Genomic DNA, 15,008 nt, shown 5'->3' with positions numbered 1-15,008 from the left:
ATTTCCTTGTATAATTAGCAAGTCTTGTGGGGTTTTAGTTGGTGGGTTGGTTTGGGTTTTTTGTTTGTTTTAACTCCTGGATATTGCATAGTAAAAATGAGAACTTACCTTCTTTATTTTAGGCAAAAATCAGAAATGGAAGTACTAACATGTTTTATGTTGAGATGAATGAAGTTACAATCAACCAAGAATATCAGTTAATACTCTGGTTTCTCTTCAGATTGCATGAATCTTTCACCTTTTACTAAAAATTTCCCTGGAGAGGAACACCAGTATTAAACCTGGTCTAGTGGAAGGTGTCCTTGTCCATGGCAGAATGGTTGGAACTGGATGATCTTTAAGGTTCCTTTCAACCCAAACCGTTCTATGATCAATTTTAGCTAACATAGGAGAAAACTGGTGCAGAAACTTAAGGGAAAAAAATATCCTATCTCCCTGGAAGAGAAGGAAGACATTCACATATGTCTGAATCCTCAAGAGAAATGAGGGAAACTCAGATGACAGTAAATTTCATAGATGATTAAAAAAAAAAAAGGCAGTTTAAAGGCAGGTTTTCCTCGGATGAGTACATCAGGATGATTAAATAATCATCTTTGGATTTAATTTTCAGTAGGTTTTATTTATCTGCATGTGTTTTATACATCTCATAGAAAAGTTATCTTCTTTGTGATAGATTTGACACTTTGTGGCACTTTTACATTTTTATTGGAGACAAACAATTCTGCTTTGCTAGAAGGGCTGGCTGTGAGGCGCCAAGAGGAACTCATTGGTTAGTCTGTTGTACTTGGAGATGCAGAAGCAGAGATACAATGTCATCAGGGTCTAATTGTTACTCATAGCTGTGCACTTGAGTCTGGGCTTCATGTACTCTCCATTGTATTTCAGCTACATGGTAGCTAAAGACAAACTTGTCTTGTGGTCACACTGTCTGTAAACTACAGGGGAAATGTGAGGCATGCTGTATTATGTCTCAGTATGAATACACTAGTTTCTTCAAGTTTTAGGGCAGCTATTATTAGAGCAAAGGTCAAATACAGTTAGTCTAAAATTAATGTAATAAACCAGTGGTTTAGAACATTAAAGGAGATTGTTTCCTGCTATGCATTTAATTTTAATTTCTTTCCTATTTAACAGTTAAAACCAAAGATTTCATTAATAAAATTGGTATTTGTTAATCAGGTTTAAATTCTGTATCTTAATTAATTTTGCAAGGAATTTAATGAATCAGGTTAGAAAACTGACAAAGCAGGTGAAAAATTAATTTTCACTTTTAAAATTCTGTTTTAATGTTTCATAGTTGAAGCTTGTTTAAAGTGATTATATCATAAGGAAATGAGTAGATTTTAAATGTTAACAGTAATGCAACTTTGACACCTGTTTCCTGTTTTGAAAGCTTCTCACCTACATATTTCACGCATTTCCATTCTTGTATCAAGTGTACATTTATTATGGAATACATACACCATATGTAGGATAAGTGATAGAAGTATGCCTCAGAGCACTGCAGTGCAGCCAGAAGGATTCATTACCCTAGAGGGTAGATGATGGGCTCAGTTGGTACCCATGTCAGTCTGCCCTAGAGTAGTAGAAGACTGCACCCCTATAGAAGCAACATTCCTTCTCTGTGGTAAAGGGTGCCTAAGAAAAACACTTCTGGAAATGGCTAATTGCACCATTTTTCACCTCTGTGCTTCTGAAAACCATTTATACATTTTAGGAAATTTAACCTTTCTTAGGAAGACAGACGACTCCTTGGAACACTTCAATACATAGCACAAGTCTGGCCATTTAGGAGAAATTAAAGTTGGCGTAGGCGTGAGGCAGAAACAACAAAAAACTTTATGGATATTTTTATAAATACTAAATTGCTAACTTTCTGATGTCCCCTTGTATAGATTTATTTTATATGAACTATTAAAACTGTGTGACCTGGAGCTTTCTCATGAATGCCTTGCAAAAGGATGAATGGGTATGTTAAAGCCTTTAATCTTTCCTGAAAAGCCCAGCCAAACTGAAGATCATGGATAAGTTCCATTAGCTGTCCATTAATGTTTTTTAAAAATTGTATGCTATGGTCACAGATTTTCAAAGGAAAGTAAAAGGAAGCTCTACGCAGAATCAATCTACGCAGAAAATAGTTTGGTTTGGAACTGACCTTAGAGATCATCTAGCTGCAACCCTCCTGCCACAGGCAGGGACACAATATCCTACAAGTATGCTTAGTCCCTGCTCATAAAGTGCCTAAAGTCTTTTAGAGCTGCCTGTTTCTGCTTGAAACCCTCAGCTTTTCTCCATGATGCCACAGAGATGCCACATTTCTAAGTACAGCTAGGTATTTCATATGTGTATCGCTGTAAAATTTAATCATATGTTTGGAAATTCAGGCTTGTTGAATCCCTTCATTCAGGAGACTGACCTAAAGCTTTTATTGCTGAAAAAGCAGATGTTCAGGATAGCTTTTTTGTAACAACCTGTTTTGATTTCTAGAATGACATATGAGAGAGATGAGAGGGAGATGGTGATCTTGTTTCCCAAGGAAACAGCTGTGTGCACACTCATGTACTGGAGGTGACACTGTGATATATTTGCCCTCCATCAGAGGGCTTTTCTGGACAAATTGCAAGGCATGTTAAAAATGGTAAAAGGAATGTGTCCCTGCATATTTGCTTTACAAGCAAGATATGTAAACAGGATGTTTTCTCACAACCACCATGCAGAAGCATCCCCTGTGCCTTTATAAAAATTAATTTGCCCTTTGAAACCACATGCTGTGTGAAATTACAAGGTTTCAGTCTCCAAAAAGGTAATTAAGGAGCTGGCCTCCAGATAATGCTAACGGCCCTCTAACACTATACTACTTGACTGTCACAGTCAGTACCAAGCTTTTGATGCTATCATTAAACAGAGATGTAATAGGAAGATTAAATCATCCACAGAGGCACATTGATTTAAAATATATGTATACATTTTAGAGTTTCATAACTCATAACTTGGTTTAATTTTCTGTAGAGCAGTAGGAAAAAGTTAAGCATGTGGTGACAATACCTAGTGAATATCAACACCTATCGAATGAGGAGGAATGAGCAAATACTTTCCATAAAGAGTGCGTTAGACACTGAATTAATACTGAAGTAATTGAAGTCTGAGAAAATGTGAAAGCTTCTTATCTAAGAACTAAACTGTAACTATATGCAGGATACAGGTTTGCTCTCAACACTATCATTTAATCCTACCTTTTCAAAAAACTGAAGTCTGAAATTGTAAAATGTGGGTGTGTTCAGCATGATAGACACCAATCACTGAAAAAAATAAGAGTATTAATAAATACTGGAATCTGTTTATTTCCTAGCAGGTGCTTGTAGCTTCCTGCTCCCACTTAGAAGCTTTTTATTTGCTGGGATGAACAAAGAAAAGCTATATTCAGAAAAGTTTTATGTAATTTTCATGAAGCAAAGTCTAAATATTGCTGCTCAAATGCTGGCAGATATTGTTATAACCTTTGTTAAAAGAAAAGGTAAATTATGCTTTAAAAAGTTGTTGGATAAGGTTATCTACAGTAACAAAGAGATAAATGCAAGCGTTAAAAATAAAATTTCATTGAAATGTGTATTTAACCAATCTTTTTTTTTAAATATTTTTCTGAATGTTTTAACTTTACATTTTATAATTTGGAAGCTACTTTAAAAGAGTCCTTACTTTTGTTGCTACTCAGTCAGCTGGGCCTTTTGCTTACTGAAATATAGTGACCATGCAAAAGTCCAGTTTACAGCTGGCCTGTAAGCCAGTTAGGGTTGGTGTGAGACAATGTCTCTGAGCCCTGGAGAATACTGGTTTAAGCAAAAGATTTTAGGTGAATTTTTCTGAAGTATTTCTAACTATAGAGGTGAATTGCAGGATGGATATTATTCAGTATTTACTACAATGAAATCAAGCGATGTTAAACAGCTTTTAGTAAAAAATGGGGGAAAGATATCAACACAACAAATCGTATTGGCAGGTAGAAAGAACATGAAATAGCACATTAAACAAATTCCCTGTGCTTTTATGCCAAAGTAAAATCTTTCAAAAGTAGTGATAAAACTGTGTGGAAACATTCAAAGATGTTACATGCTGACAACTAAGGTTCTTATTTATGAAAAATATAAGGTTTACTATGTTTTGAGCAATTAAGTACTGCATTTCTTTGACTGCTTCCAGTTTCTACTGCCTATATAGTGTAATGGAATAATATTGTGACAGAGATTTTAATAAAATCCTGGTTTAATTTAAATGAGCTCCACTGACAGTAGTGTATTATTCTGTGACTTGTGGTTTTTGTGTAAGTTACTGAGAACTAATAGGTGGTACACATTTTTTATTTTGTGATGCCTTTGTATCTTACTATGCAAATTGTCAGACGTGCAGTCTTTATAATCTAACTCTGAAATACACTTATATGTCTAGGACATATAAGCCAAATGAAATTAAATCTTGGTTAACATTGCTGTAAAATTATCAGAATTTAGTGTTCAGTTTTAGAAGCCCCAAATTGAAATAGGTCAAGGTTTTAATAAATATGGTTTTACTTGCCTTTTTAAGCTAAAAAACTTGCTGTTTCCCAAACTCTGCTAGCTGCAATCAAGATATATGGACTATGTCAAGAACATTTGTCGTGGTTTAAACCCAGTCAGGTAACTCATTCACTCACTCCCCCCCTTCTTTCCCTCCCCCTACTCCTGGAGGGACGGAGAGGAGAATCGAAAAGAATGCAACTCCCACAGGTTGAGATAAGAACAGTTTAGTAACTAAGGTATAACACAAATCACTACTGCTACCACCAATGATAATAATGATAAAGGAAATAACAAGGGAAGAGAATACAACACCTCACCACCAGCTGACCGATAACTTGCCCCCCCAGCCCCGACCAAGCACCGACCGATACCTCCTCCAACCCTGCAGTCTCACAGCCCTTCTGGCTAACTCCCAGTTACATCCTGGGCATGACGTGCTGTGGTATGGAATACCTCTTTGGTCAGTTTGGGTCAGGTGTCCTGTCTCTGCTTCCTCCTGGCTTCCCTTCCTCCCTGGCAGAGCATGAGGCTCACAAAGTCCTTGGCCAAACCAAAACATCACTATCAGTTCTGTTCCCAGGCCGAAAGTCAAAATACAGCACTGCACCAGCTACCAAGAAGACGAAAAATGACTGTTACTGCTGAACCCAGGACAACATTCCTCTATGATGATGGTGTGGAATTTCTATAATATTAGTGATTTTTACATCGTATTATGATGGGGATTTAATAGTCCTATTGTGATAGTAAATGTCCACTATACAGTAATTTTGCACTGTACTTCTACTATGATAAGAAAGTTATTAGTTTGTTTGATATATTTCTCAAATTCAAGTTTTGAAATATATCAATGAAATGCAGGGTGTCATACAGATATAAGAAGAGTAATTGTTTAGGAAAGACAAACTAAAAAAGTTGAACAGGAATGATTTCATTCCTTTTGGATCTTTCTTGTCCAGAGTCACCAACCATACCAATGATCACATTAAAAGCTTTTGTTTTTTTAAGAAGAGTTTAAAAAGGGTCAGTAATCTATAGTGATCCAGAAATAAAATGCTTTATCTATAAGGATCAGTAATCTTAAAAGAAAGAGCATATTAATTTTACATGACACAACCCTTGCTTCTAGGGTAGTATTGAAAGCAAAAATTATTTCATTTCACGTTTCTCCATCATGTGCTCAGTTGAAATGTTAATGCTAGTATAAGGGAAAAAAAATCTTTTGCTGTAGTACATTGTTTATTGGATTATTGCAGGTGGAATTTAAAAGTGATCTTTGAGTCAGTGGAACAAAGTGCTTACTTCCTTTTGTCTTCATTGATATTTTTCACAGGATGTCAAGAGCTGAGTCAATACATGCTTATTTGTCACACTGTAAGAGTAATCTTGTTACTCAACACTTTATCCTCGAACACAAATACCCTATATAAATTTGAATAGGTGCCAGTATTTTAGCATTGAATATTTATGAGAGAAGCATTTATAGTTCTGTGAGGTCAAGTAATAAACTAGTCTGTGCTTAGCATTTAGTAGCATATAGAGAGTCATATAATTTGATTTCCTGTATGGTATGGGAGAAAGAATCTCATCCTGCAGTCTCTGTGTTAAAATCCTTATTTTTTTGTTTGAGGTAGAACTTGTATTTTGAAGAATATGTCCAGATCTGCTGTAATGGAGAATTCAGCACCCTGAATAAATTGCCTAAGGTAACATACTCATTCTTTAAGGAACAGAAAAATCAGTAACAGGAAGATATGCGTTTATAGGTGTGTATTCTCTTCAGAAACATACTGAGTTCAGAAGAGAAGATATTTTCTTTCTCAGAAGTACTAGAGTATGAATAGTAAAGACATTGCTGGATGATCCACAAAAGAAAAGATAGAGATTTTGTAGTTCTTAAATTTAAATGCTTTAAAGATCTTTATCGCACTGGAGAATGAGAGTTCTTTCAGGATTTCACATGCAACTTTCTCAAACACCTGAAATTTCGCTATTTTTCAATGGTAGAAAAAGTGCTAGAAAAGATAAAGACAAAAAATTACCCATTTGGCTTTGCAGATATTGCACATTCAGGAATAAGCTCCTTACAGTAAGATCAATTAGGCAATGAAAGTCTACCTTTATGAGATACAGAAGAATATATTAGGAACACAATATACCACTCTTCATATTTTCACCCTGGTTTAAATTGTCTGATTGAATTTTTTTTTTATTTTTTAATTTTTTTTTAAATTTTTATTCCTCAGTATATTTAGACAATTATATTCACAACTGGTAAAAAACAATAGTGAGGTCGTCTGCATTGTCTTGTAAATAAATCTAGCACAAGGTGAATCCTAGTGCCTAGAAACCTTGCCTGAAGAAGTTGGACCAGATGATCCTTGAGGTCTCTTGTAACCTGGTATTCTATGAAAAGAAGCCTACCTGAATGACTTGAGAATATTTGTTGTTGGAGGTAGAATTCTACTTGTGGCATCCTATGCCTTTGCTGTATGGAGAAATTATGAATTTGCCTGTATCTCTGCTTTTTTCCAAGGTCAAAAGATCCCATTACTTGTTAACCCTTATGGGTAGTAGCTTTTAGTAGGTTGGGCCTGAACAATTGCTAACTATATCTAATGAATACATATTCTCCTGCTGGCTTACTCAATTACTTTTCATTTTATTTTAATACTGTTTGGGGTGGCATTCTACTATATTGGCCAGGTTTTGCTAAACCATGAATATTTGAGCATACTAAATCTTTGTTTTTTTTCTTTTTCTGCATAACTTACATAACATTTTCAGATAGACTGAAAACCAACATACTGTTATTACATGCATCATGCTTTCTGCGTATTTTCAAAGCCTTGTGATAGTAATTCATCTTCTTTCTCCCAGTGTTTAGTATCTTCTTTCTATTAAAGCTGACTTCTTACATCAGAATTAGCAACTGGAAAAAGGTGATGAAGAGACACTTGTAGTCAAGACAGAATACATTTGGAATTCTGGTGTTAGCACTGACTTTTGAGATCTTGAGCAAATAGTTCCATTTTTCCCTTACTTTATTATAAGGGTGTCTGTAGGCAGCCTCATATCTTTTATCTGCATTATTTAGTTACAACACCTAGTATATTGCAAATCTGCTAGTAGCTGTCGATTACTTTTAACTAAATTCTTGGAATTTTATGTTCTTGGAACTGCCAGGGGAATAGACCAGGCAGTCCAGCATACTGTGCTTGGAGAAGGATGATTCTGTTTTGAAGTGTCGTCTGTTTTTACATTCTTTGAACAACTAGGTTACTGAGACTTTCTTTAGGAAATTGTTTGGTAGTCATAGCAAAGCCCATTATCAGCCAGTTTTCTGTGTTATTTAACTTACTTTATTTTCCACAGTTTTATTTAATTTCTTCTAGCTTCAGTTCTTTGTGACAGGAGATATAGATCTTGCTACAGACAGTAATGCATCCAGAGATAATATGATCTAAAGTAATGTGTTTTATCGTGTCATCAAAGCATACCAGAGTTCTTACAAGGAGGGTAAACACTCTCGGAGGACAAGGAATCTGGGGGAGAATTGGCCTATGATTTTAATGAAGGGCCAAACTTTTCTCATTCTTAAAAACTCTGATGGGCTGGATTATGAACTAGTTTTTTAACAAACGTTGAGTGCTGTTTAATTATTGTACTGGTGTGCTCCCTCTAAAAAGAAGAATTTTCTCTCAAAGGAGGACAGTGTAACATGTGAGACTAAGTAATTTTATTCCTTTTCTTCTCTTTTTCTGTCTTTCCTTTTATTTTCTCTTATTCTTGAAAGAGGAAGGGGAGCAGAAAATCTGTCTCAGCTTTGTCAAGAGAGGATAGGAATATGGGCTCATCTTTACTAAAGGAAGTAACGAAGAAAAAGTTTATTTACAATAATCAATACATTACTGGTGTTCCTGCATCTAAAAATGTTGTGAATTGCATCGTACTCTCACTGTTCATTGCTTCTATAAAAAAATTGTTTATGATGATCAACAGTAGTGCATACGTGCTGTGAACTTAAATTGGTTTCCTTTCCTGTAATCCTGCACTGCAAACTTACTATCCATCTTATCCCTGCTGGCGTTCAATGTGTGTTCTTTCATCACTTGAACCTTACTGAATTTTGTTTTCTCAATTTTTATTCTGACAGTAATTCTAGTAATAATTTTTAACTTTTTATATACTGCATTAGGACCATAACACAATACTGACCCTGCCTCATCTGTGTCATTTGATTACTGTTGTTTTGTCCTAGGTTTTGTGATAGTTGTTACCAATAAGAAAATCATTAAATCTAGTACCAGCAAGTTTAAATGGATTCCAGAATTAAACAGGTTTATATGGCTAAGTACAATCTGAAAAATTCTATAGTTTTTCACACTATGCGCAGTTAAGTCATTACTGCTATAGTTTCTTTACAAATCTCTTTTGGGGTTTTGTTTGGTGGTTTGTTTTTTTTAGTTATTTTTGTTTTTTTCTCACAATGAATGTAGTTTTATTTAGATGAATTAATCTATATGGGAATCTAATATGGTTTTTTTCAGGAGCATGCGCTTTAAATTCTGTTTAGAACATTCAGGATATTAGTGGAGTTACTTTCTTTCTTCCTCTCCCCTTCCTTAACAGTTTAATAAGAATTATAAAATGCTTTACAAGGAGGCAGACATAAATAAATAATTAAAGGTGCTTTTTTCCTTTTTTTTTTTTTTTTTTTTTACCCTGGGTTTTTCCAGATCTTCAGAGAATGAGAGAGAGGTGCTTACAGGTTTGTGGGTTGCACTTTCTTCATTTGTTCCCAAATTCTTGGCACAACATATTTTATTTGTTTCAAACAATGTATGCAACATCAGGATCTGCTGGTATCTCATGGACAGCTTTGCAGCTCACATTACTGAACAAAACCAATAGTAGTAATGGTGCAGTGAACATGCAATTAAGAGTATCAAGCCAAATTAGATTCTAATTGATGACCTAATGATGAAAGTATCCACTTCTCATTGACTGTTCCCTGGGCCAACCAGTCTTTTTTGGTGCACTGAATTTTCATTAATGCTTATGTAAAGAACAAAGCAAAGAACAGCTGTTGCATCATAGGCTGAAGCAATTGTATAATAAATTAATATATTTTGATCATTTTAGTTTTCTTTATTTTAGATTTTAGATTATCGTTCCTGGGCTGCATCAAAAGGAGCGTGACCAACAGATCGAAGGAGATGATTCTGACCCCCCACTTTGCTCTCGTGAGACCTCAGTTGGAGTATTGTGTACAGTCCTGGTGTTCTCAACATAAAAAGGACATAAAAAGGCTGAGAAAGTTGGGGCTGTTCAGACTGGAGAAGAGAAGGCTGTGTGGAGACCTCATAGCAGCCTTCCAGTATCTGAAGGGGGCCTAGAATGATGCTGGGGAGGGACTCTTCATTAGAGACTGTAGTGATAGGACAAGGGATAACGGGTTAAAACTTAAACAGGGGAAGTTTAGATTGGATATAAGGAAGAAGTTCTTTACTGTGAGGGTGGTGAGGCACTGGAATGGGTTTCCCAGGGAAGTTATGAAGGCTCCATCCCTGACAATGTTCAAGGCCAGGTTGGGCAGAGCCTTGTGTGACATGGTTTAGTGTGAGGTGTCCCTGTCCATGGCAGGGGCGTTGGAACTACATGAACTTAAGGTCCTTTCCACCCCTAACTATTCTATGATTCTATTCTAAGAATTCTGAGACTAAAATGAGACTAGTTTGCTTATATAGATAAAGGCTGAAATATGTACATGTATGTCTTGATAAAGTAATTATAGGGGGCAACATTATCTTGCCTTATGCTTGTCACTGGAAAGTAGTGGATACTGAGTAATGTCAGCTCTCAAGCTCAATTATTATTTAGCCTGTAGTCATGCTGTTCATAGAAATCAGCAGCTATTGTACCATAGCAAAGATATCTGTATTTTATTTTCTCACTTTCTCTGCATTTCTTGGTATGTGGACAAGTCAAACATATGCAAACACATACATCTTTATGTGAATTTGATAAAGCAAATGTCTGTGGTTTTGCTGTATTGTTGCAAAATACCATATGCAAAAAGCTAAGTATGAATTTTTTCCTATTATCCAATTTTTATTAAGGAAAATTATGTAGCACATAAAGACAAAAGTGTGAAATTCATAGGAATCTCACCCACAAGGCCATCAATGTTTACTTAATTTTTTTGACTGTGAAAATGAGCAATATCATACAGCTGTGTAGTAGAAAGCTACCACTACTATAATAATAATAATAATGGAAATAACAAGGGGAAAGAATATAAAACTAAAAAGGGAAGGGGAAAACCCAACAAACACAAGTGATCCCCAATGCAATTGCTCACCACCCACTGACAGATACCCAGCCTGACCTGAGCAGTGATCTGGGCCTTCTGGGTGACTGCCCCCAGTTTATATACTGGGCATGATGTGCTGTGATATGGAATACCCATTTAGCTCCTTTCTCTGTTTCCTCCCAGCTTCTTGTGCCCCTCCTCACTGGCAGGGAATGAGAGACAGAAAAGTTCTTGATCAGGGTAAGCATTACTCAGCAAAACTAAAACATCAGTGTGTTATCCGCATTGTTTCTCAGACTGAAGCTGAAACACAGCACTGCACCAGCTATTAAGAGGGAGAAAAATGACTGTTACAGCTGAACCTAGGACAAGCAGACAAGGGGGAAATGTATCTTTTCAAAGAGATGTTTTTCCCATTGGAGGGTTATATTATAAAAGTCAGATTAACTCTGAAAATCCCTTAGAATGGAAACATCTGGGGAAAGGGGAACTTGGATATTGGTCAAGTTTCTTTGCGAAACATGTAGCTTTACTAACATTTTTGGTAAGAGAAGACAGAGCTATATGAAAGTTCATCTGCAAGATATTCCAAGTTTTAGAAATAAACAACAGGCAACACTTTCTGGAAGTATTTATAGATTGTTAAATTAAGCACTCAAGTGATTGCCTGTCTTTAATTTGCACAAAAGTTTAAGAATAAAAAGGTAGGAGGATTTATTATTTTTTAAATATGCAGGATAACAATGAATTATCATTTTCCTTTTAGATGATAGGAAAATGGCACTGGACTGGTCTGAGTGAATATGTGTATGAGTTCATGCAATATGAACTGTAATGGGAATAAAAATCAGCTACTTCATGAAGCGCCCACGATTCAAGGATCTGTAGCTCCAAGACAGTACACTGTTACCTTTGTTTGAACATACATGATAATAAAATTGGAGGCAGATCTGGTATTTCTGGTTTGTTTGGATTTTTTACCTAGGGAGGGTTATACTAGAGTGCATCATGTTCTTAATGATAGTGTTGTTCTGGGAAAGGTACAAAACTGAAAGCTGTACCAGTCTTGATGCTTTCTGATATACTGAATGTGGCTCATAAACCCAGAAATTTCTCATGACATAAATTAAGATGTCTCCATCAGTATCTTCTTTTGCTGTAAATGGAAGATTAATACTCATGAGTAAAATCAGATTTTTTGAATCCAGTTCTCAGCTGGCTCTAAACATCAGAACTTTATGCCCTTGAAGTACACATTTATTATATCCGTATTTACATTTATTGTTCTGGTTTTTACTCTTGTGTTCTACATGGAGTCAAAATTTTTCTTTGGGAAGATTTGTAATTCCTTCAGCACCCAGCAAAAGTAAATCTGTGGAATAAGTTAGGTGTGCCCACTGCCTTTGAAAAGTACTATCATATAATCTTAAACCACAGGTGTTTTCTCTGTTTCTGTGAAACTTACCATTAATTTCTTTAGTAACTGTTTTACAAAACAGGTTTTCATAATTTTGCCATTTATTGCACTTAGACTAATGCTACATGGATAATTGCAGTAAATAATTCCAATCCAAAGGCTATTAAATTAGCCCTAAAGGTAGATCACATATATAGATCACACATAAGGATCTAGTATTTGTACAGATCTTCTGAACAACTTAAATATATTCCTCTTTGAAAATGAGAGTGGCTTTCAAAACTGCTAAGGAATTATGTGACAGGGGAAGTAGCTTTAATTGTTTCCCACAGAAGATGTGGGTGAGTCATTGAATTCAGTGAGGTTATTTGATATGGGGCTTAATTTGATTAAGCATGAGAAAATTTCTAAATAAATTACTGTTCAGCATGACAAAACTGATGTTCTAGCTGAGACATGCACTAAATTGTTCGAAATGATTGTGATAAATCACTGAAATGATACTGTACATGTTTTTAAAAAGTCAGAGAGGACATTAGTTGATAGGCTGGGAATATCAGAGAAAAAGTTTTGACATCAGTACGCATGTGAATTTGCTGAATTGCACTTATTTGCTCTTAAGAAAGAATATTGTATTGCCTGCTTTCAGGACTCCCATACAGATGTCTCAGAATTTCAGTATTGCGGGTGGCTATTTGCATTTGAAAAGAGAATGCTTTAATGAAAGTGAAAGAATGGTAAGAAAGAGTTTATGGTAAAGGCAAAAGCTATCAGGAGAGGTATCACATTGAATCAAGATGGAGTACAAGTTAAAAAGATGCTTGGAACTGAGCAACTTCTTTGCATTGCAGTTTTGTTATAGGTATGTGCAGATAATATTTCTGGAGAATTCTAAAAAGCTCTTGAGTAATTTTGAAAACCCAAATGGTGTGTTTAACTGTGAAGGAAAAAAAAAAAATCTTTGCTGGAAACCATTTAAAATTCAAACCTCTTTTTGTCTAAATGATATCTGAAATCTATGGAGTGAACTCTTAAACTAGAATATACCTCAGAGACTTTCAGCCACCTGAAAAAAAATCATTCCTTATTCTTAAAATTGTATCTTCAATGAGAGCTGGAGCAGCATCTAGAAAAGAAGTCCCCAAATGACCTTGAATGTGTACACTGTTTATTTAATAATCTTCATTAACAAACTAATGAGCCTTATATTGTTTCATTGTAATTTACCTACATGACTAGCAAGTAGTTCTACCCCTTGGAAGACCTCCATCAATTTACTTCTCATATATTATTTGACAGATGACCCCATTTGATCCTAAGCCAATGCTAGGTGGAGCAGCAGGAGAGCTCCCAGCTGTTTTAGGGTGACTAATATGGTGGAAACTGGCAAATAAGAGCATGAGATTGATTTGCACATTAAAGTGAGATAAAAAGTGAATAAGTTATCTTCTTCCTATGACAGGGTAATCCTTTTCTTTTTTAATTCATTTCTGCTTGCTTTTGTAAAAGAAAAATACCAATTTCTCACACTAGCTAGACCTAAATGCGTGCTGTGTGAACTTTGTATTCTATCCCTGACAGTCACCACAGCATACCATTCAGGAATGCTGGACACTGTTGCTATACTGCAAGGTAAAAAGAAAGTTGACGTACAATGATACTGTGTGCCATTTTAATTTCAATATTACATTTTAATGTGATCTTGAAATTTGACAGCACAATGCAAATTTTTTGTGCATTCCAGATTTTTGCAATTCATTTTTATGTTAATCTCTTATCGTCTAACTGGTATTTGTATGTTAATTTGTTATTAGCACACCAGTGTACTCTTTTAACGCATAAGTAAGTGAATTGGTGCCATCTCACAGAGTCAGTTAAAGAGATACAGGATTGATAAGTTTATTTGACAAAACCAGCCCCCCAAACTTATGCTATTCACATGTTAGCATTATCTAGCATTAGAGAAATTCCTCCTGCTTTGCTGAAATTTATGCAGTAAGCCAATATGAGGGTGACAATCATTAGGGATATTGTCCATACCTTCACAGCTATGCAGTCCTACCAAATTAATTCCCAGTGTGACTAAAAAGATCCTATGTGGATTATACTGGAAGAGACAGGGTGGATGAACAACCCAGGCATTCTCCCTTGTCGCTATAAACGAGTAAAGGCCAAGAAGGGGAAGAAAAGGCTGAAGTGAGTTTACTGGTGTCTCATAGAAGACCAGTGCAAAGTACTCCACACTCTTCAGCATCCAAGGGAAGGGGAACTCTAGTGCAACTGTGTCTCTCAGAAGACCCCTGATGTTCTGCACTCTTACATTGTTTTCAGAAAAACCTGAATTGAAAGATGAGCAAATCTCCTTATCTCCGTAATGGTAATTCATTTAATAGGCATGTGAATATGGGCTACCTTGTGCATAACAAGAGCAAGATTCTCTTTTTTCCATTTGTTTATATAGGTTATTGTTTGTTAGTTTTGTTTGGGTTTGTTTTGGTTTTGTTTGGTTTTTATTTCCTTCCTTCAGCTGAACTACTTCAGCTTGAATTGTAACTAGTTTATTTAAATTTACTTTTAGGATTCTCTTTTTTCCTGAAAAATGTTTATAGACTTGTATGTGCTTTGATCACTTCACTATTGCCATGCTTAGATTCTTGCTTTTCCTGTAAGGATTGGATTGAAAGTGTAAGACAGGATAGTGGGAGGTGAGAATTTCACACAC

The 15,008-nt window shown here is 35.6% G+C and overlaps 1 non-coding gene across 1 annotated transcript; it reads left to right on the top strand.

The window, feature by feature from the left end:
* The first annotated feature begins 206 nt into the window (after positions 1 to 206).
* LOC134169087 (U5 spliceosomal RNA) lies at positions 207 to 274 on the top strand. Its single transcript, XR_009966759.1, has one exon. It is a non-coding gene; the product is annotated as a U5 spliceosomal RNA (small nuclear RNA).
* The last annotated feature ends 14,734 nt before the right edge of the window (positions 275 to 15,008 follow it).

The sequence above is a fragment of the Pezoporus occidentalis genome, unplaced genomic scaffold (assembly GCF_034315485.1).
Source record: "Pezoporus occidentalis ecotype Australia unplaced genomic scaffold, CSIRO_AGI_Poc_V1 ctg33, whole genome shotgun sequence".
Taxonomy (NCBI): Eukaryota; Metazoa; Chordata; class Aves; order Psittaciformes; family Psittacidae; genus Pezoporus; species Pezoporus occidentalis.
This window is presented reverse-complemented; position numbering and strand designations above follow the sequence as displayed.